Consider the following 24,458-nt stretch of genomic DNA (forward strand, 5'->3'; position numbering starts at 1 on the left):
TCACCTATGAGATCACCTTGATTTAACTATTACGCTACTGTAGCGTCGCAAAAGGCGCAAAAGCAAGACCCAAATGCTTAAAGCAAGATTGATCTGCACCATGTTCAAGTTAGCTTTAGGAAATAGAGTGAAAGCAATCGAGCAGATTTGTATGGGTTGGTCAAAATTGAGAATACAATGGCGTAAACCCAAGAGCGCGACACCTACAAGTCATACCCCCAAGAGCTACATGTAGACTAAAAAAGGTCCACGAGTCATACAGCTTACGAGTTAGAGACCACTAACTAGACAGTACTTAGTAAAACGTGCCATGAGCTACACACTAGGCAAATAAGGCAAATAAGCTCAACACTGGGCAATATTTATAAGGCCCACGAGCTGGACGCTACGTTCATTAGATACTTATTTACCTCGTGTCGACCTCATGGACCGTATAGCTCGTGGGCATATTTTATAGTTGATATCGAGCGCATGTGGGCCTTGCTCACTTAGTATTATTATCTAGCTCGTGGGCTATATAACTCGTGGCCAGTATGATCGGTGGGGTATCGACCTCGTGACGTGCACCCGGTACGATGTGGAAGATATAATGAATGCAAAGTTGCAACAGATTGACAAATTGCCAGACACTGATATAGATAAACACTGAATTAATCAGTGTTTTAGTAGCATCCATGACATAAGAAATCATGGGCAGATGTACTCGAGCAGGATTCGAACCTACGACCTCCTGATCTCAGGACAGGCGTCTTATCCACTAGACCATCGAGCTTACGCCCGACAGCCAGTAGTGCAGTTTCTGATGCTCAGAGCGTGCAGCGGGTATACTGCGTAGTAATTCGAATGGGTGAATTCATGAATTTCATCATTAGGAATTTAAAGGTTTACATGTTTTCATTGTGTAGCAGCCACACAAGAAAACAAACTGGAGGAGAATGATGATGGCATACCCTCACGACTCTTGAACTGACCTGTACATCAACCTTAACAACTCATTTGTTTTTTGTTCCTGATCAAAGAGAATAAGTTTTATCTATCAAGTCAAATTCTTGCCGCATAGGATGAAAGTGGTTGTAGCTGTAATAATATTGTCCAACAGCGTCACATAATACCATTATGGGGTTAAGAAATTGGAGCATTGTTCTTCAGGATTTATGGAGTATTTGTTGTTCAGGATTTATGGTATATGTTGTTCAGGATTTATGGAGTATTGCTGTTCAGGATTTATGGAGTTTCATTGTTCAGTATTTGTGGAGCATGTGATTTATTTACCGAATAATGATACCACGTATACGTGCTGTTGATGCTAAACTGCATTAGTCTTTTACGTTAATGGGAATTAGGTATGCCAAACGGAACTCCACAGAAAATCAACCACTGGTGGCTAGAACACTGTCTCCTTTACATACAAATCCGCCCTACTGGAAAAGCACAGTGTGCCACAGTGTGTTCACATTGTGTCGACAGTGTGTTCATATGGCAAGACTATGTCAAAACGCTCGAATTTAACGATGTGAAGATGATTTCACACTGTGGTGTGTGGTGTGGTTTTCACAGAGTGTTCACATAGTAATGCTTTGTTTCACATTGTGAATTGACGACTCACACTGTGAGAGCTAGGTGTGAAGAGATTTCACACTGTGTTCACAATGTGTTCACACTGTGGTTCTCTCTCACACTGTGGGACACTGTGTTCTTTCCAGCAGGGCGATTACAAGACTGACTGATAGAAAGGGTATTACTTCTTTGGAGACGGCCAATCAGTGAGCTGATAAAAAAATAGAATCCTCTATAGCTATTCAGCTGCGTTTATAAGTGCATTCTGGTGGTGGAGGGGGAAATATTTCGAAATGGATACAAACAATTATATACGCTTAGAAAACCCGAAGGCAGAAAAGAAAGGGGATTAAATAAATTGTGGGAGCTTGTAGATCCGTGGCGAATCCAGCAATCTATATATCCGGCTAGACGGTTTACAGGGCGTCAAAATTAGCCTTTGAAATTAGCTAGAATAGATTTCGTGGACGCTTATCTGAGAAAGTAATATTACTTAAAAAAAAATAAATATAATACCAGGCTTTAGGACGAAAAGTTCTTTGATTAGATTCAGTTTGAATTTAGGATATCACAAGGGGCCAAATTATTGAAAATTTAAAAATACATTATTGAAAGGTGAGGTGCACGCTGAAAAGATGATAAAAAAGTACACAGGCAGTTAATCTTATGCAGTAAGTTATATTTTCATATAAGTACAAAGATGGACAATTCGTCACAAAAACAATCATTTTTTGAAATATTGCTGATGTTAGTAGAAGTGAGAATATAATCATTATAACAATAAATCGTAAGAAGAAATTAAATACGAATGAGGAAAATAATTCGAAAAAATATAAATGCATTTGACGCAACATTGATAACACAAAAGAATAATCATATTTGTTTTAGAACAACTTTAGGTGCAGAGGGAGAGTTTAGATAAAATTAGACAGGAAAAAGTTAATGGCACTCATTTTAGATCTAAAATTATTGAATGGATGGAATCTATCAAAAGCCTTCGAAAAATTTTTGAACTTTAATAATAAGGTTGTTTTTGCATGACTATTTTCTACAAACTTTTTGAACCTATGTAGTCCAAAGTGCAAAACATATAATATATAAGCTTGAAGGCAAACATACTCGTACTGCAGGAGATGTCTTTGATTCGGCTTGGCAGCTCCCGGAATTCATACCTTCTCCCCATCCACACTAACACGTGCTGTGTTTATTTCCTCAAAGAAATCAAACTACACGCTCCTGCAACCATCGACCGGGAGTTCATTACGAAGTATTCCCCACGCAAAGGTTACATTCAGGGTTTTTACACTGATTGATAACTCGTTTATATAAATTTCTCTAAACACATTTCATACCAACTGAGCATATTCTTGTTAAATACGATAATAAACAAGTTTCATTTCATGTTTGGCAGATCGTTTTACAAATGAGCTTAAAAATCAATACCTGCTAAACTGATTAACCTTTAAAGCGCATTTGAGTAGGTAGACCCTCAGCTAGCATGCACGTCTTCAAGTGCACCTAAAGGGGATGAAACCAAAATCTACACATGGATTGATTTAATGAAGCAGTGTAGTAGAGCACCTCAAGATTTGAGGAAAATAGGACAATTTGTTGACAAGTTACTAATCTTTGAAGTTTAACGTTTCAGTGACGTCATTGGTGGATAAGGTGACTACTCTCTTTCGTGATGTCACTTCAGGACAACGATGTAAAGAAAACATAATCATGAATAGAGTTCCACAAAAATGTGATGTTTTGTAGGAAAAGTACGCATTCCCTAGACCTTATACCGACATACATGATAAGGATTGAATTGTATTCCCCCTAGTTTTTTTTTTGTTTTTGTTTTTTTTTTTAAGTGGTAAGTCAAATGCTCTTTCATTATCCTAGAGTCTATGCGTGACGACACACAATGTCGTAGTCGGTCAACAGATTGTGCAATTTTTCTCAAACTTCTCTGATGCGTTTTATCAATATCTTCGCATGTTCTGATTCGACGTATTCGTGATTCATCATCCTTTACGCTATATTATTGTACATAAAAATGCGTATACATACTGTCATACTGTTAAATGGAAGCGAATCCATGGATGACGCGCAAAGCATGCATCAGGAACATGGCTTAAGGAGCATTTTTTTTTCAGTGTGAAACCTCTCACTACCATGGCACATAGCAGCGAGCGAAAGTATGGGGAACTGTAGTAATTTACGTCATCGCACGACCAGGCGAGTCTCTGCATCGGTCCGTGACTTTACGGCCTACCGGAGCCATAAAAGCGCTTAAATGATTGACGCGCGCTCTCGAAACACGTTGATCCATACAGCGCGCTCGCTTTTTCGATCTGTGGAGATTTAAGATTTGGCACCAGCGAAGCGCATGCCTGCCGGTTTATTGATTGATCGCGTGCAGTCCGTATTTATACAAGCCCGGATGCAGGGGTTAGTTAAAGAGCAACGCTGCCTGGTTCGTCACATCGACGCGATCGTTAATGATTCTACAATTTGGGAATCTAACATGACGACATCAAGGAAGACTGTTTCACTTATCAAGACGAGCTCGACGCATCTCTTCGCAGCGAATCGAATAACCTTGGACCACAATTTTCGGTGGGCTCAAAATCAATAGCTACCAAATTTATATCTATTCCTCCGTATCCATGTACTCGTCCTTCTTCTTGGCTGTGTTTACCTTTACTCAGTTCTTTCGTACGTTAGTTGCCAAGTCCACCGTATCTCCTCAGTGGATGAACGTAATTTTACCAACCTTTAGGGCGTTGTCTTTAATATGTTGAAACATAATTATTTCCGCTGTAAGAACGTACGCGTGCCGTCTTCAGTCGCCTCCGATAATCACTTTTTACGACATTTCCCCAACATTCCCGCTGGGTGTTTCTTGCATCCCTTTTCTTAAAAGATATCGCCGACTTCCCTCTTTTCCTTTTGTCCTTCCATCTTCCCTTTCCATTTTTTTTTTGTATCTCCCTGTCGCTTCTTTGCCTCTTCACTTTCGATTTGACATAAGAATAAATTCACGGGCCCTGGATTTTATCTTCATTTTTATGCCTGTTCCGTGAGTTAGTGAGAATGCACATGAGTATGTGCTTGATTTACGATGCAATATTCACAGAATGACATCTACATTACATTTAGAGGGAATTCCTCAGCGCATTGCCTGAGAAGCTGGGAACGATGGCTCTCCAACAAATCATTGAATCAGAGATAACAAACGTATATATCAATAAGCCTGTCTGATGGGTAGGAAAGAAAGACGTGCAGAGCAGCAATTCAAGCGTTTAAGTTATTCTCCTTCCCCAACATGCACACCCACCCACACAAAACACACACGCACAAACACACGGACGGACAGATGCTCTCTCCGAAGTGCATCTGTCGTTCGATATTCTGCCGATATTGATCTTCTGTCTCCAAGTGAACCTCCCAGAGTTCTCATCTTCGTGATTGCGGACACATCTTTACAGCTTAGCCTCTCCACTTCGATTGCGCAACCTGTTCTTGGAGAGACTGAGGAAGAAGGAGGGGGGGGGGGGGAATTTCCGCTTCGATTCAGGAGCGCATACGCAGAATTCTAGGGGGAATCACGTCCCCCTATGAAAGTCGAGGACTTATCGTCTCTTCCAAATGCGCCTCACAACATCCCTGGGCCAGGAGATGAATACAGACGAACTTCTTATGTCCTGTGCTCGGAGTCTTGTTGCTCACGAAATTTCCCTCTCTCGAGGAATGCTAGATGTTCCGATAAAGAGTAGGTTTCGTTTCTCTTAGACACAATGCCTAGGTATCCACCTCCACTGATGATGAAATTCAACTATCGATCGTGAACGATAAAAGAAGGTCAGGCGTCCGCGGTTTGGGTTAAGGTATGGATTTGTGCTCGACCACCCCCAGTCCTCATCCCATGTTGCGCACTTTACTTGTGTGCACTCTCTCCATTCCCTTTGCAGCCCCTCCCCCCCCCCCGCCTCCCCCTCTTCTTAGGCCCAACCAATCTCATTCGTATTCAGAACGTACAAACCCTTGCAGGCAAAGCCCAGTGTTATGCACCACTCTCGCCCGGAGAGCAAGAGGGGAGAGGTGTAGATAAATACCTCGCATCATGTAAATGACGGTTGGAGATGCACTCCGAATCCGGTCGATATGCTTGAAGATGATCAAGGAGATAACCCACGTGTTGTCTTCGACCATCTTCCTTCGTGAGTGACACGTGAGAGTTTTTGCGCCAGACATATATAGTGGCAGATATCGAAAGTCACTTTACAACAAGGGTTCTGTAGCTGTAACTTACTGTCGAATTGTGAAGAGAAAAAGGAAAGAAAAGAAATGCCATGCTTTTAACAGCTCCGTACTATAAGTCTAAGAAGGTTTTGGACAGACAATGAAAGCACAAACACCAGGAATAGAAAAGCATCCTGATGTTCATGATAATGAAGACTAGCAGAAACAAAACAAGAAGTGGAGAGGAAATGTTCATAATGTCTAAGTCCTCATGACTGACCGTTTAAATTAAATCATACAAAGTACACTTTAAATTCCTGCAGTCTTTAGGCATGAAAAAAAAAAAAACCCGACGCTCACACACACATAACACGAACCCTCCTGATATGATGTGAACAATTTGATTTCCGAATTTTTCTGGTTGTTGCTTTAAGATGGATAGGCTTCCCTTCCTCATTTGCAGTTTTCAAGTAGAATGAAAAATTGATCCATGAAGGCCCGTGAAGGCTCCTATAGTCACGCAATCAGGACACCTATTTGGGCACAAATGGATTTCATGTAATCGTAATCACTAAGATTGAGCATGGTGATTTTAGTACTTTATCCCTAACTTTATTCGATGGAAATGCTATGGAAGTTTACAACATGACGAAAGGAAACTGAAGTTTATGTTATACGCATGTGTTCATGATGAGTTAAACTTTCAGCCTGGAAGGCGTATAATCCATTACAGGAACATTGCTCAACAGAAAAATTAACTCCCATTATCAAAATTGCGTAATAACCCTTTTAATGAAAACGAAAAACAATATGGCTGGGGTATTCGTATATCTATTAACTAACTTTTGTGTGAAAATTAGTTATGTAAACATTCATACATGAGTGAGCACACTTGAAAGACAAATAATTAATGGTTACTTTTGAAAAGTCACAAGAGCCATTTTGGGGCATATTCGCAGTTACGTTAATGCCAAAATGTGTCACCTTCTAAAGACTATTTCCGCCAGCATATAATTTTTATAAAATTTCCTTATTGCCTGATTTTCTTCAAGAAGAAGAAAGTTGGTTATACAATAAATTTGTTTAAATTTTAAAAGAAAATAGTTGATAACATCTGCAACGATTTTTATGTGGGTTTTAGGAATTTCAATATATGCACGATTTCAATTTGTGGTGTGTTGTTTTAGACTTCAAGATGGCCATTGTTGATGGTGATAACTGCGATCATTATAGGTATCATGATATTAATAGTGTCGTCATCACATCTGTATGGACTTATCACTATTATCTCCGCTCGCTTCTCAAGGCATCAAACATAAACTACCGTGACAGCACACATACCTACTATTTTCGATGCTGTTATCGTCTATGTGCCGAAAATCCTTCCTCACCCGATTTCTTTAAGTACTCACCGGTAAAGGGACGCGTGCTTCAAAGAGGATCTTCGAAATAACATCATCTCTTATCTCTCTTCCAAAGAAAGTCTCGTTTTTTGGCAAAAGAGTCAGATGTCAAGATACAGATAACAAATGTGGCAGGTAGGGACGTTACGCAATCAGTTTTTCTTCCTTAAAGGGTGGGATTTCACGGAGCACGCGAACGATTTGCGAATGACGCGAATGGCAAAATCCAGCATTCGCATTTTAGTCTGCAAAAGATCGCCAAACAAACGTGAGGGTTCGGAAGCGTCGTCAATTGTTCGCGAATGTCGTTTTTACTTCGGCGATAATTTCAAAAAAGTTTGAAATTTTTTGCGAACCTTTTCCGCACACTTAGTCGGGATTTGCTCGTGAATTGTTCTCGAAAGTGTCTTTAAAGCTTCGTCATATGCGCAAGACCTTCGCAAGACACGCGCGATGTTCGCAAAATGTTCGTGAAACCCCAAACAGACTCCGAAACTTCGGAGAATGTCTCGCGTATGTTACGCGAAATCTGCGAAGTTTTTCCGATCATTTTACGACGTAATCGCGAACTGTTCGCGTACCTTTTGAGACATTCTCGCGAACGTTTAGCGCACGTTTGAGGGATGTATGCCCTGTACGTTTTCTACAAATAAAAATCGTAGTATACATCTAAACATCAAACAATTAAATATTAACAACTATAGTAACGAAAGAAATTAAAGACTAGCAAAGAGAAAGAATATTTGATATACAAAAAAAAAATCGCAGAATACACTTAAAATCAATCTTAAAGGGAAGGTAAACCCCAAGAGCAATGTGGATTGAGTGAAAGCAGCAGCATTAGTAGAACACATCAGTGAAAGTTTGAGGAAAATCGGACAATCGATGCAAAAGTTATGAATTTTTAAAGTTTTTATGTTGGAACTGCTGGATGAGGAGACTACTAGAGGTTATGACGTATGAGTGGACAACAATACCAAGAAAATATAAAGAAAATTCTGCAAAAATCCATTTTTCATGAAAATGACAAATTCCATCAACTTGATATTGACATATGTTAAGGGTAGCAATTATTCTTCCTGCTTTCTGAAAGCGGTTGGTCCATTGCTCTTTCATAATTCTAGAAAAGTGAATTTTTGTTGAATTTCCTTTATATTTTCTTTGTATTGTTGTCCACTCATACGTCATATCCTCTAGTAGTCTCCTCATCCAGCGGTTCCAACACCAAAACTTTAAAAATTCATAACTTTTGCATCGATTGTCCGATTTTCCTCAAACTTTCACTGATGTGTTCTACTAATGTTGCTGCTTTCACTCACTCCACATTGTTCTTTGGGTTTACCTTCCCTTTAAGTATGTAAATTTCATTTGAACTATAGAGATTATGTGTTGGAGGAACTGCAAAAAAAAAAGGAACAAATGCTTTACTAGTGGAGATACGTCCTAGGGGGAAAAATGTAGGCAAACACACGATAGAGAAATGAGAGAAAAAGAAAGGAGAAATACAGGAAAGAAAAAAAAATCAACTCAAGAAAGCTTTTTGAGTTGATTTTTTTCTTGCTTCCACCTCTCCTTGCTACATTTTCTCCCATGATTATTGAAAATGTTTCGTTGTTCGCATTTCCGTCGCGTGTTCTTCGTGTACGTAACATGCTGTACTTTAGCAATGATACACACGACAATCGCACATACGTCGTGGGAACTTCGCACAAATTGCGCAAGAATAGTTTTCGGCTTCATTGTCGGAAAACATTCGGAGAAAAACTTTTCCGAATGTTGGATTTTGTCATTCGCGTCCTTCGCAAATCGTTCGCGTGCTCCGTGAAATCCCACCCTAGCCACACGCGAGTCGGATATTGATGTTTAAAGGATGACGTCACGGAATCTTCTCAAGGATTCCCCGGAGTCTCCGCAGCGACTGTGTCTATGAACGAAAGTTACTACGGAATTCATGGCAGCGGGGAAATTTGGTGAGAGCGAATTTAGTTCTGTGGAGATGTTTAGGTTTTAGTGTCAAAATCCCCTTTTGCTGTATCAAGGGAATGATAATGTTCACTCTTATTATTCGAAATAGACAGGTCAACCACCGCCTAAATCTTTGATGTGGGGAATTTTTATAAGTAATGTGAACAGCAAAACACACACACACACACACACACACACACACACACACTCACACACACACACACAAGAAAGAAGAACACGCGAATCCAGCAACAATGACACATGTTTCTTTATTTTACATAATCAAGGGTATCTACTTCTTTTTTTTTTTGATCTCCATAGAGCAACTGTCTCAAGCAAAACTGTAAAACAAAACCCACACACAATACAGCAAGGCTTCCTTTTATCACAGTATAGCAATAAAAAGCTTTAGATTACATTTAATTAATGTCATAAAGCAAAGCTTGCTATCTTCTTATATTAATATCAAGTTTCGATTCGTCGTTTGCGGATAATTACCTACTGTTATTCTGATATACTGATCCAAGATTGCTGCGACTGCACACAGCTATCTAGCACAAGGGATGGAAAAAAAACCCCCGAGCATGAATAACTTCGAACAATAAATAAACCTGCTAAAACAACTTGAATGTGTGTGTGTTTGTGTGTGTATGTGTGTGTGTGTGTGTGTGTGTGTGTGTGTTAATTCAATGGTGACATCCTCCTGAATCAAAAAAGTAACTTACTCAGTAAGGTGAGTGTCGCGTCACTGTTCCTTGCGGTTCTAATGTCAAAGCCAATTACAACACAATAAAAAATGATTAGTAATATTTTTAAATGCATGGTCTATTGACACTTCCTTGAAAAGAAGAAAAGAACGAAACAGAAACGATAAGCCATGCTACAAGAAGTATTCGATAAATTTACATCTTTCAAAAACTTCCATTATAAAAACCCAAAAGAGACATTCCTCAGTTAAAGACACATGGAACAGTGGGGCTATTGTAGTATCATATCTGCTATTAATAGTGCCATCACTTGCAATAATGTTTTCACGATTATCATACGTATAACACAAAGCCATTTGCTAATCATTACGTCCATCATGTTGGAATCGATTTGGTTGTCGCGTGTTATCGAAAGTCTCTGATCTATACAGTGAGCAACGTGTGCTTTTTCAACATGATATCGGAGGAAACAATCGTAAAAAGAAAAAAAAAGACGAGAACAACAAACACGGGTTGTACAGTAGACCTCAAATTTGTCAAGTGATTTACTATAAACACAATCATCTTTCTCAATGATTTACCAGCCTGTTTACAGTATGTCCTTTCTTGTCTATCCGTGGCCTCCCTGGGGAAATATGGAAAACAGGATGCAGTCTGTTTTCGCTGGGGAATTTCCATCCTTATACCTCGCCAACTTCGTGTCTCTTTGAACCTCTGTAAATTGTGTTTCAGCTAGACACAACACGACAGGGGGTAGAATAACATGGGCAACGCGTCACAACATCCCATTATTATTGTGTTTCATATGACTGACCTGCCGCTGGCAACGATGGGGTATAACACTGTATAATTGGTCTGCATCAGCTGAAGACGCAGCTCGTCTATGTGTGATGATAAAGGCATCTACCGTTGCTCCCACTCCCACACGCCCTCCTCGAGCGCCTCCATGTTTCTCGCTTGAAGATGACAATGGGGAGGTTCCCGTCAAATTCCACTGAAGACAGCCCAGACTTTGGTGACGAATGGGAGCATTTATGTAACTTTCTTGTTAGTTTTAAAGAATAGACACGATGATATCACCTTCCTGTCATCTTTACGTGGGGGAATCTACCTCAAAACCAATGTTACAATGTGCTGTTACTTAGAATGTACTCTGGATTAGTAGAATGTCGTGATGAAAATGAAAGTACAGATCAACAAAACAAGCTCTACAAGAAATTCGCCAAGAAGGAAAGAGATGCATGAGATGAAATTTCTCATTGTGATCGCAAATAATGAAGTATAAATCGCGCTATCATATTTTAGTCTCCTATCTACTCATCAGCATCCTCCTCTTCAAGATAAAATTCGATCTGAGTCCCTCTATCGGTCATATTATTTTCAGAGCAGCGGTTCTGGCTTTATACAGCTGATATACCATGGTGTAACCATTGTTTAACGCTCGCGGCTGGCACAGTCTGATGCGAATGTCGATTTTCTCCGAAGGGGCTTATTTCTTTTATTTATTCATTTTTTCCCTTGTAAAGAAACCTACCTAACAATAAATACAACTACACAGAAATGCATATATAGATTTAAAAAAGAAAACAACAACAACAGCGGCAGTAAAGAACTATCAAGAGACAGGAAACGTTATCCTTCGCTCATTAGCTTTACTAATCAAAATTAAGACAAAGCTCTCCTTCAGCTATGCATGTCTTCAGATCTTGTACCATCAAGATCAATATACACTGGCCATCGTGATAAAGACAGTCTACATTTTCCTTTCACTGACACAACTCTGGTAGAATGTGGCAATGTAGAGACGTGTGTGTAATTTGTTTGTTTGTGAGTATGTGTACTGATGTCTCAAACGTTCATATTAATGGATTTTCTTTTTCAGACCCAACAAGCTATGAATTTACGGCACGACATTATTTACCAATTTCGTTCACATGACCATCATCTTGATTATTCCTACCCTGATTATTTTTAGTCGTTGCTATTCTCATGACTCAAATCGTTGGTTAATCTTCTCTTTCCAATTTGTAGAAATGATTGAACTGTCGTTTTAACCAACAATTTTGGAGTTATCACAGAGCACGAAAAACAATTCCCTGTCGTGACTGTATACAGTGCGTACAAAAAAAAGGGTAATCCAACTTTGGAGAACTATTATTTCATAATTGTCAGCTATGGAGAGCACAATATTAGTTGTGTGGAAAGAAGAACACCTCTCCTTTCCATTGGTACCTATTTTTGTTGACAAATGTCATGCATGACTGAGCACATGAAATTTAAAGACAACAATGACAAATAATTGCACTTTTTCCAAGTTTGAGTGTCAAATGAAGGAACAATCAATGTCTCACTGAATAGATGAGATCTGTCAATGAAAGTGGTCAGATGAATAGGCCAGCCTGTATAAATGCAGATTTGTGTTTGGTTCATTTTAGTGTTTCTTCTAACATTTTTCATTTTCCATAACCTTTAACAAGGCCACCTCTCCGATAACTTGGTCACTCCCACAAAAGCCAACCCTCATCACAGTCCATTTTCCCCTGTTCACATTCAACACATAGCTTGCAGCTACAAACCATGTCTTGAATATGAGGAGAGAAAAATGGACAATGGGTTAGCCTTTGTCGGAGCAACCAATTAAGTTATCAATAACGTGGCCCTGTTGAAGGTTATGTACCATAAAAGGTTAGAAGAAACCCTCAACACAAGCCTGCAGTCGTGCAGGGTGGCCTTTTAATTTGACCACTTTCATTGACAGATCTCATCCATTTAGTGAGAAATTCATTGTTCCTTCACGATAACACTTAAACTTGGAAAAAGTGCAATTTGTCATTGTTGTCTTTGAAGTTCGTGTGATAAGTCATGCATGACAATCGTCGACATAATTAGGTATCAATGGAAAGAAGAAGGGTTCCCCTTTCCTCACAACTAACATTGCGCTCTCCATAGCTCACAATTTTGAAGTTGTAGTCCTCCAAAGTTGGATTACCCTGTTTCTTGATACGCACTGTAGAATGTGTCCTAGGCCTGCATGAACAATAATGTGCTTTCGATGTCTTACACAAGCACTGCAAACAAAACTTAATGTACTTAATTGCATGTAGTTGGCTTTTTAACAGTATATAATTATGGTCGGACTTTCCAAAGAGCAAATTGGCACTTTTAATGGCAGTTTTATGACTCCAGTATCCTGTTTTTGCAAAACGTCTTTATATCTTGTTCATTGTTTGGCGGTCATTACGGGGCAAAGCTCAATGAAGCAGCTAGTATGGGCAAATCAAACCCAAACTATTCAAGTCATCGTGCCACTACTACTCTGAAAACAACAAAACAAAACAAGCCAAAATGAAAATAAAACTAAAACGCCAAAAAACAAAAACAAAAAAAAACTACAAATACGCACACTCGGACATAACTACACAGACACATTGATTTGATGGGAAATGTATTATATTTTTCACATAAATAGGTCACTCCACAAGTTTCCCCACTGGCATTCTATTCTTCCCCCAAACACACACACACGCACACACAAACAAACATACAGACAAACACACGAGCAAACAAAATGACAACAATTCGAGGTGAGTGTGGGGATAGAGCTAATCATCGAAAGATCGAGCTGGTATTACTTTGATAAGAAGCAATCACACACTACGCATTTCCCGCGTAAGCAAAACAATATGCTGTCGGCCACTCTAGACATAATGCATAAAGTCTATAGGTCTCTTTGCAGGCACGATGTCAACCCTTGGGCAACTGACTCTCACTCTGCCTCGATTGATTAAACGTTTCGACTAATTTGTGGACGATAAGCCGGGCAGGTTCGGATGACACCGGAAAAGCGATCCGCCTCAGTGCATCCTCAGTTGACTCGCTAGGAGGAATGATTGAAGAGTCTACGCGACGTCAACGAAGATTGGAGGGAAGCACGCCGGAGGAGCTATAGAGTAGGTAGTGAAGATTTGAAAAATCCATACTGAACGCTGAAAAAAAAAGACAACGCTAGAAAATCTCGAAGAAGGGATCTGCATCCGAAGGCAATCATACTGAACTGCTCATCAATCATACATCATATCTATGTAATCTTTTCAACATCATTACTCTAATGTTTGGTTCATCATCACAGTGACTGCAAAGAATCTGGTTGTTGCTTGACTCTATTCAATTGTGTACAGCGCAGTTGTTCTTATTTTCTATCGTCTTGTCGAATACCACGGTAATTTCACTATTTAAGTATCAATCATCATAATATCGACATAATATTCTTGGTTGGGTATTAAAGTGATTCCACAAAGTAATACATTGTATTCAGTAACCCACATCACCTCTCTTCAATCGTCGAACACATTTATTCGAAAAAAATGGAGAAAAAAAAACCAGCTTAAAGGCCGTATTATATTAATTCAGTTATACATCATAATCAGAGCATGCTGCTATTTATCTGTTTTTCCCCATTCACTGCTATCGTTAATGAAAGGGCCACTGACTGATACACAACCATACTACATAAACAAAAAAGACACATTCATTATCACATACCTAGAAGTCATCTCCACACAAACACTTCACATTTTTGCACAATGCGCTGCAGCTGACGCACCTTTATTTTTGTCTTCATTCCCCTTCACTCTTTATCTTCACCCAGTGAGTAGTGACTTGAGTATGATATTCCCTTAGTTAGTATGTCGTATTGTTAAGACAATCATTTCTGAGGCCATTATCCTCGTCAAGCGTTTGCTTATAATGATAGTCTCCTGTATTGCCGTTAAATTTAGATTTGTCTTTTGAAGGGCAAGTATATCGTATTCTATGTTTGCATTTTTATATGCATGAAATAACGCCAGCTTATTTTCAGCTTGCACTATCATAGGATAATATCGGATATTTGAATTAATAATTCATCTGTTAGATTCAAATAATAATAAACATTGTACTCAAATAGTTCGTTGAAATGAAGCTGTATTACATTTACATTTGATTTATGTGTGAAAAAGAAATTAAATGATAAAATCAATCAATTAATAATGAAAACAACAACAAAAACAATAGCAAACAAAGAGAGAGACAAACAGAGAGAGAGAGAGAAAGAGAGAGAGGGGGAGAGAGCGAACGAGACACATAGCATAATTAAGATTAGAAGGAAAATTTAACTTTTAATGCGGATATAATAATCAAAACTCAACAATAATCCTGAGTGAATGCTATATGTGTCTGATAGCTTTCCACGAAAAGTTTCTTTTCTTATCTTCACTTGAAGAATGTTCATATATCAGTTATAAGAGTATCTCTCTCTCTCTCTCTCTCCTTCTCTCTCTCTCTCTCGCTCTTTCTATATACATACTATATATACATATAAGATTACTATAAGTCTCAAATGTTGTCTGCATAGTAATGAGGCAGTTGCACACTTGACGTTTTGCTTGGAAAATGCTTCAAAAGATAACTTTTAAATTTGTGACAGATGTGCCGCATGATAGGAGAAAAACAGAGATTATAACTCAAACAGGTGCTGTCGGGCCTCACTAAGGTGTAACTCGAAAGACACCATTTTTTAAAATCATCTTTTCGTGCATCGTGTGGGAGACCTTATAAAAAATAGAAAGAAATAAGGTCAGCCATCTGTCTATTCGTTTGGGAGAAGAAAATCAGGGAGCGGAGCATGAAATGAATTATGATATCTTCTCCGATAAGATGTTCACACATGCGGAATAGATATTTGATCGGTTGACGGAGAGAGAGAGAGAGAGAGAGAGAGAGAGAGTGTGTGTGTGTGTGTGTATGTGTGTGTGTGTGTGTGCGAGAGAGAGGGAGGGGGAGAAGGGGGGGGGGAACAGAAAGAAAGAAAACGAGAGAATATCAAATCGTCATGGGTAAATATAATCCGACAGTTCTCAGAATTTTGATCGATGCCATGCTTGGTGATATAAATCGTCTAGTCGACTGAGATCGATTTAGAGAGAGTCTTTGATGCAATCAGCACCTGGACACATGACAAGGGGGGTAAGTCTGGATTTTCCACCCCGCCAGAGCAGGTGATAATGGGTTACCATGTCTCCATCCATGACGCTACAACGTAACTCCATGCTCCGTCTTATGGTTGGGTATATATATGGATTGTATGTGACTGTCGAACGCACGGCCTCAAAGTGGGTTAGTTTGCAACACATTGATTATCAGTCAATTTTGTATCTCCTGGAAGGACTAAGAATGTTTCTATTTTTTTTTTAATACAGATTTGACCACGTCTCAGAAGTCCTTGCCTTTCCTGCCGTTACCTTTATTGGATTAGAAAATATTCTACTTCTTTGGCTGCCATGTGACTATTTCACTCGGTATTTTGGGCCCCGTTTCATACAACTTGTTATCAATAACAAGCTACAATAGTTGTTACAACCTATTGAAATCCTTGCATCTGATTGGCTGAGAGCAATTTTTTTCATAGGAATACGGCAGCTGTTGTTGATAACAAGCTATATGAAACGGGACCCTGGTTTGATGAAAAGCGTTGTCTGTAGGGTGTCCCAAATAATGATACACTTTTAAAACAGCCCTCCCCAAAACTTTATCTAAATTCTTCAGAAATGTTTACACACATGGTTTACAATAGCTGAAGGTCTCTTCTATCATTTGACACCAAAATATTTCATGTTTGGGTGAGCACTACCCGCCTTTGTAAACGACATGAAAAGTACTAATATATAACAGGCTGCGCAGGAATTCACTATCCAATACAGTTGGTTGGTGTGGCGTTGCATAAACCTGTGTCTGCAATGCCCCCACGAGAAAAAAAAAAGTAGAATTCTGGGCTAGGAAATGTGAGATGAATGATTTGGAACGGAGCAAAAAACATAAGAATGGACTTATAACCATGTAATACGACTCCCAGAATTAGGACGCACAGTCCCACCCTCACACACTTTCACTTTACCCATTAAGTGGATAGTCAATTCCTGCGCAACCTAATTTTCACATTCTTTTTAATATAAAGTGGGTGTTGCTTACTCCGGCATGAAACATTTTTTTAAATACTCTTTTGTTGTCATAATCGAAAAAAAATCATGAGCTATTCATACCTATAAACATTCCCCCCCCCCCTCAAAAAAAAAAGAAAAAAAGATCGATATACATGTAAACTCAAATTTGGGTACCATTCCAATGTGTATCATTTTATTTTGGACAGCCCGTTATAATATGCTTTTTCTTTGAACTAATCAGCCAGTCTGATGTCAGTCGAGCCACGAGCTAAACCTAACTGCTAGGGATAATAATGATACATTAATGTCTTGCGAGTGTAGCCAACCGAAAGGAAATATAATCTACGATATGTCTTCAGTCTCACAATCTGTTAACTATTTCCTTACAGAAACCGGATGTACTGTACATTACCTCCATGAAAAATGTGCCGTTTTCCGGAGGCATGCTTTCAATTTCCATTTAGATAAGGATTCATTACCCGGACATGCTTCTAGGGTAACCCTCTCCTGATTTCCAGGGATAATGACCTTGCATTGATGACGTCATTAATACCCTCAAAGCACCTGGGAAGATTGTATCAGAAGCCCACGTACATCTGTATTCATAGTGGGCCTCTCCGTATCATACTACACCGTTATTACAAAGATTATTAATCGTACGATGGAGAATGGATAGAAACAGGGACCTAAGAGCATCTCCCTGGAGAGTGAAGTACCGTGAATGCCTCGACATTCTGCAGGAAGTGGAATTTTGATTTAAATGTTCCGATTTCATTATCTATATATCTCACCATCCATTTTAATACTTATCTATCTTTCTACCAACTTACCTACATATATATCTATCCACCGATCTATCTACCTACCTATCTATCTATCTATCTATCTATCTATCTATCTATCTATCTATCTATCTATCTATCTATCTACATACCTACCTATCTATCTATCCACCTGTCTATGTATCCTACCTAACCATATATCTATCTACCTATTATCTATCCATCTGTCTATCTATTTACCTATTATCTATCCATCTATCTATCTACTCTCTAAAAAAAAAAATCGAGTGAAAATTTTCACTCTAAAAAGAGTGAATACAAAAAAGAGTGAATTTCGAGTGAAATTGGAGTGAATTTTGAGTGAAAATGCTCATTTTCACTCATTTTGGAGTGACGTCAGGGATCACTCCAAAATCTTCGAGTGATCCCTGACGTCACTCCAAAATGAGTGAAAATGAGCATTTTCACTCAAAATTCACTCCAATTTCACTCGAAATTCACTCTTTTTTGTATTCACTCTTTTTGGAGTGAAAATTTTCACTCGATTTTTCTTAGAGAGTATCTATCTATCTATCTATCTATCTATCTATTCATCTCTCTAATTCCTATATATAGGTATTACGACGAAGGTAGAATTGTCAGAAATCCCCCTGTTACGGTGATAACTCGGCGAGATAGGCACGTTGTACATTGACAATATCAATAGTATTTGGAAAAAGTTAAGTGTCCATCTTTTTATTTATCTTTATAACTGGTAACTACATTTCCATTGCTGTTGTTCGACTTTGCAAACCTGCCCGGATTTCTTCACAGGATTTGGTGTCAAAATATCGTTCAACTCGAAAGGCAAAAAGATTTTCAGCTATTTGCCCAATATCGATTTGCAGCATGTTCGTTCTGACTCGCCGTGCCCAGATCTCCTCGTGTGTGAGTTTAGTAAAGAATATAATTGGGTTAACCGCTATCCGCCCCTCTCATACATGAGAGTGCACTTTGAAAATTGGTCAAAAAGCCTCGGAAAATTATCGGATATGATTAAATGAATGACATCGGCTGAGCGTCATGCCAGAATGGCATACATACTCTTTATCCTTTGATGTAGTGTATACAGATGAAAGAAGCGAAAATCCGTATAAATTTCGAAGTACACTACATCGAGATAGCACCTTCTGGTAAATGACAAAGTGCGATTTCTGCGAAAAGGGCCTTCACAAAATCACACATCATTCTAAACTTTTCCAAGAAAGCGCAAACTCGCTCGGGGCAGCGAATGATATCTTACCCAATCATAGAATACAAAACAGTAAATATACATACATATTATTTTCTTTTCTTGTGTACTCTTCCGTGAATCAAAAACCTCAAAAAACATAATTTTCACAACAACCACTTAGCAAAGTACGCTGACCAGGAACAGATTATGCGTAAGACTGATATATCATCAGTGTTCTTATGTGAATGAATAATATGTTATACACTACAAAACTCGACACCACCCAAAAGGGATTATAATCTGTTTGCAGTAACATGATATGAAGCTGTAATGGCCACTTCAACAAACCATTGCAATCTACTGCTGTGTCGACTGTGTTGCCCCATCGTCACCATTTTCTTTGCCAACAGAATCGTATTTCCTTTTCTCGTAACAAAACAGTACAATCAGAATCAGGGATAGAAATCGCCAGGAGTATCAAGAGTAGGAGTAGGCATTTTAGGTGATTTTTCAAAATGATATAAGGCCAGGAAAAATTAGTGTAGAATGAAAGCCCTACTCTTCCCATTCACAAATCTTTTTGAATTTTTCAAATCGGTCAAGCGGTTGCAAAGATATAGGCGTTTTAATGTCACAAGACATGCCCATTTTTCAACCCGGGGTCAAAGGTCAATCTTTTGTTTTACTTTGTTTTAACAATGGCACCGCCTGAGCATGTACACAGACAACTAAATTGCCTATAATTCCTTTACTGCTTGAAGTATGACAATGAAACTTGCAGGATATGATGATGATAGATTGTGTCACAATTTTGCACTGTTTTTAAAGAAATATGATTCATATTTTGAAAATTATGAATATTAATATTCATAAAAATGCATATAAATACTTGTAACAGAGTGATGAATCACAATAACTCAACAAAATTTGCAGGATAGCTTTGTAGAATATTTTCCCACAAGTCTACAATAATTTTTTCATGAACATTACATTAAAAATATTAATATCAATATTAAAAAGTAAAATATAATGTATGTTAATTGGTAATGGTTAACAATACCAGGAAAAAAATGCAGATTTGCTAAATGACATGTTTTGCCAGAATCCTGTCAGAAGGCCACATTAATATCATTCATACAAATATGAATACTGATATTCAGATGAAGATATGAATATTAATATTCATATTGGTCCATATATTTCTGGCCATAAATGTTCGCAATATCTGGGTGGAAGTTGCCTTTCATCTTCATATCACTTTCTGCCACAACTCTGCAATAGTATCAAATTCATATTTTTCATTTTTTGACAAATATGAATATCAATACTATACACACACACACACACACACACACAATCACACAATTCATGGCACACATACATCTTTTGCAGTTCGCAGGTATAGAAACAAAGCACTACAAAACGCAAGTTCAATAAATCGTTGAGAAATGTATAGATGTATTCTGCCATGTGATTTCAAATTCACTTTATGTTCACTCTACTGGAGTTGCCTTCAAAGAAATACAGAGCAAAAACCTATATCAAGTCTCAGTCAGGTTTTAAATTTTGGGTTTGAAAAATGCATACTGATGCAGTACTGGGAACACATGGATATTCAGCACTATCCAAACATTATAACAGTTCCACTTACATAACACATGTGGAAGCACACATTAAGTGTGAAGAACATGTGTGACTTATATGTTATATATGACATCAAACACCAATGATCGGCCTCTATCAGGGAGCTGAATGTGAGTGGGGCAGCGAGGAGCCTGCAGAGGATTCTTCTAGCAGCTGACTTGGCTGGACGGCAGAAAGGTTTGTTGGGCCTGTTACATGTCGTTGAGAGGATCCACTTCCAGCTTGGCCAGAGGGAAACACAGAGTCATGTTCTGTTATAAAGAAGTATGATTAATATTTGATTACTTTACATTGATTTTATTAGATTAAAAAAAATAGTTCAGAGTCCTGGCTACATGTACAGTAATCACAGATTAACAATCTGTTTTGCAAAACGTTATCCAGATTATGAATTTATAAAGCCTGTGAAAATCTTGAGGCAAAATTTTAACAAATTTCTTAAACAAAAAAACAACAACAACATATATAGAATTGCAGTCTGTAAAGTTCAAGTTTGAAGTGTCACAATTTTAGGATAAGACCTTGCTTATTTGTCTCGCCCTCACTGGCCTCAGATTGTGTGTGCATGCATGTACGTACATGTTCACATGAAAAACCAGAAATCTAAAAATAATAATAAAAATAAAATAAAATAAATGAGTCACAATTTTGGGGGTTAAAGATGGATAAATATAACATAAGGAATGAACTTAAATTTTTCTAACCTGAACTTGGATTTTGTTTGCTGGCTACACCACTGCAGTCACCTTCAACATCCATGGCAATAAGAAGGCACACATACCCGCCCAGTCACCTGAAAATAAAGTCGTAATCAAACTGACATGAATTACTCTAAGAATACGAAGATTGAAGGCTTCAGGCTACTCTGTAGGAAATACTAATGAATTGACAGTCAAGCGCTTAGTGTCTCATATAATCATCATCACTAGTCTGATCAATCTTGGTTCTTCTTCAAGCACACTGTCTAAATATCGAGCCAAGACTCATGAATGTTTAGCTGCTCAAAACTTGAGTTGAAACAAAACACTAAATATCAATTTATCAGTCACAGAAAATTAAATGTAAATGGTGTAATTTCTGCTTTTTATATTTACGTAGGTTGACGTTAGTGACATAGCTAGGCCTAGTGCCCTCTTTATTAGCACGAGCAGCACTAAGTGCTGATATTTGTCATACACTTAAAAAATTACGGTAATTTTCCCTTCCTCCCAGCTCAGTGGTGTTCAGTACGAAGAATCAGAGAATGAATTCTGTAATTACGTAAAATACTTCACAGTAATTTTACTCCTGTAATTTCACAAAATATAACTATACTTGGAATACCAGGTTACAAGTAAACTATTGTACTGAAGTTTGGATTGTAGAAACTGAAGAAATTTTCCAAAAATTCTTGCAAGTTGCAAAGAAGTCTTTTCAAGTTGCTACTGTCTGTAAGTAACTCTAGCCCGACCAGACGCTAAAAAAAAAAATCATCGGTGTTACTCCGGCCTCCAATCTGACTTGTATACTCAATCTGTCAAATGTTCATAGTTTTTAGGTCGTCCAGAGGGGATATTTGAGAGAGACACTTCATAACAACTAGGGATTTTGAAAGTTGCTGTCAAAATAATCCGATCGAATTTCGATCGAAGTACGAAGTGGAACAAAGCCTGCTCTGCTCTGCAGGTCAGGTGTACACAGTACAGTAGCTCACATACATAACGTGTACTGTAGTATTGGCAAGTCAGTGTGCACGATCGTGACCACTACATTGATCAAAACATACGGTCGGTAACAAAAACCTGATCATAAATCTGACATTCAAACCCGAAATTTTCGTGAAGGATAGTATAAACTAAATATGGAAACAAATTAAGTCACTCTTGGGGGGTCGTGCCACAAGGGATTTTGATTAAAACATCGTCGATTCCTTCGTACCAACAGCAAGGGTTATCACACATCGCATTTGTTGTTTACCGTACTTGTTTACAACACATACCAAACGGAACGATCCATTCACCATGCAGGTAAATCAACAGAATGAGGTAACTGAAAATGCAAACTTTGCCACAATGATGACCGGATATTTAATCGATTGGCATTAAGATTACTCTTCACTATTAATAAAAATGATCAGCAGGCCAGCATCGTCTTTTACAAAGCTATAAAAAGACCACACACACAAACATCGCAACACTACGATACCTGACTGTCCGTAATGGATCGTTCACGTAAACAAATCACTGCTCGACATGCTCTCAGCTGTCAATAGCTGCGTGGTTGCAGTAAAAACTCGCTTGGAAATTGAACGGACAGTGCTGCCTAAAAATCACTCTAGCATCAAAATGAAATCATTTTTCACCATGAAACTTCACATAAAGTTTTTTGAAACATGATATTATCTACTTACGTGTGAAATGGACGGATCTTGGCGCATCTGGATAATGAAATCTTCGAGCAAACTTTTCTTTTAGCTCAGACGTCATGAAGCTTCACGATAGGTGATCCATTTCACATATCATCAGAATTGTCAATGTTTACTCTGTCTGTTCGGATACTTTCGGAAATTCATCGACCAATCACATTGATGCTACGACCCTCGGAAGTTAGCGAGGTATTCCGAGCAATTTCGGAGAGTTTCTGAAAAGACGGTGCCGTCGACCCAAAACTCTTCTCGGCAGCGCTGCACACGCAAACCCTATGGAGTGACCTTCACGCCCCATAGACTCAGTGTGGGGCAGCGGAGCGGTTGAAAAAAAGTGTCACGTGACTGAAAGGCCTAGTAGGAGTGTTAGTAATAGAAATAGTAGTCGTAGTAGTAGCTGCAGTAGCATCAGCAGTAGAGGTATAAATTAGTATGATTAGTATTTTCGCTATCAGAAGTACAATTATTATTATCATTATTATTATCATTATTCCTGTCATTATCATTACCATCATTATTATTACTGTTGCTATTATTATTGTCATCATTATTAATTTGTAGTAGAGTAGTAGTAGTCGTAACACTAGTATCATAGTACCAGCAACAGTATCAAAGCAGTAGTGACTAGTAAGGACTGAGGTATCACAGCTATCACCAAAATTGATTAAATTCTAAAATACTTAATGCATTACATTTTTTTTCTTTAAAAACGAGGTACATTTCTGTTTCCGCAATTCATGTTAGAGAATACGTAACGATCATGGGGATTATGATATGCGCCTCCTCCACATCTGCGTATTCCATCAAACGTGACTTCATTTCGCTAAAAACAAGCAAACAAACATTCAAAACTTAAACGTTTCTGTCTGAGCTCGTGCCAGTGTATATGTTTACTATCATTATATTCTTTCCCTCAAATTGAAATATTCATTATTCATGCCATTGCGTGTGTGGCAGACCACCGTGTGATAGCATTGGCTTATGGCCATGGGTTTGCAAACAATCAGGATTCAGTGAGCATGGAATTGGTTTCTAATGATTCCATAACCAACACATTTTGGAATCACTTGTGAGGCCCTATCCCATTGACTCTCAGTCATACGTTCCAGTCTCCTCTTCTTGGTTTATTCATGCTCCAATTTTGTCATCTCCCCCTTCAATTTTTTTCCTTTTCTTCCTTGACTGACGTTGTACGAAAATAAACACTTGCAGGGTAATGATATTTCAAATCAGAAAATATACTATTTTCCTTGATTGGATAAATTCCGCTAAGAGATTTCATTCGCGGAAGTATCTTTCACTCTGAGTCGCAGTGAAGGCATAGGGTAGTGAGCATTCATGTACAATTATCTTTGACGTCTCCATGGAAACGAGTTCCCGCTGGGCATAGGTTATAAAGCGCGCCATCTATGCAGCTCTACGAAGAAGATGCTATCTGCAGATACGTGCACTGAAGAAAAAAAAAAGCTGAGGGGACGGTATACCGGGGGAGACACAATGGCTTGACTCGGATAAGGTGCGGGTCGATTCGGGGACAAAAAGCGATGACCCCCAAGAACTTTGCACGGGACTT

General features: G+C 38.5%; 1 protein-coding gene, 1 long non-coding RNA gene and 1 other non-coding gene across 3 annotated transcripts in view; all 3 read right to left on the reverse strand.

Moving 5' to 3' along the window:
- Nucleotides 1-24,458, reverse strand: part of LOC139730031 (uncharacterized) — an 88,744-nt gene that overhangs the window by 20,706 nt on the left and 43,580 nt on the right. The window lies entirely within an intron of this gene.
- On the reverse strand, nucleotides 699-771 carry Trnas-uga (transfer RNA serine (anticodon UGA)). The gene has a single exon. It is a non-coding gene; the product is annotated as a tRNA-Ser (tRNA).
- Nucleotides 19,954-23,231, reverse strand: LOC139730020 (uncharacterized). The gene is made up of 3 exons (XR_011710902.1): nucleotides 22,871-23,231; nucleotides 21,186-21,274; nucleotides 19,954-20,732 (listed from the first exon to the last, which is right to left on the reverse strand). It is a non-coding gene; the product is annotated as an uncharacterized lncRNA (long non-coding RNA).

The sequence above is a fragment of the Diadema antillarum genome, unplaced genomic scaffold, assembly GCF_040938485.1.
Source record: "Diadema antillarum isolate AM-2024a unplaced genomic scaffold, OU_Dant_1.0 seq00000286_RagTag, whole genome shotgun sequence".
NCBI lineage: Eukaryota > Metazoa > Echinodermata > Echinoidea > Diadematoida > Diadematidae > Diadema > Diadema antillarum.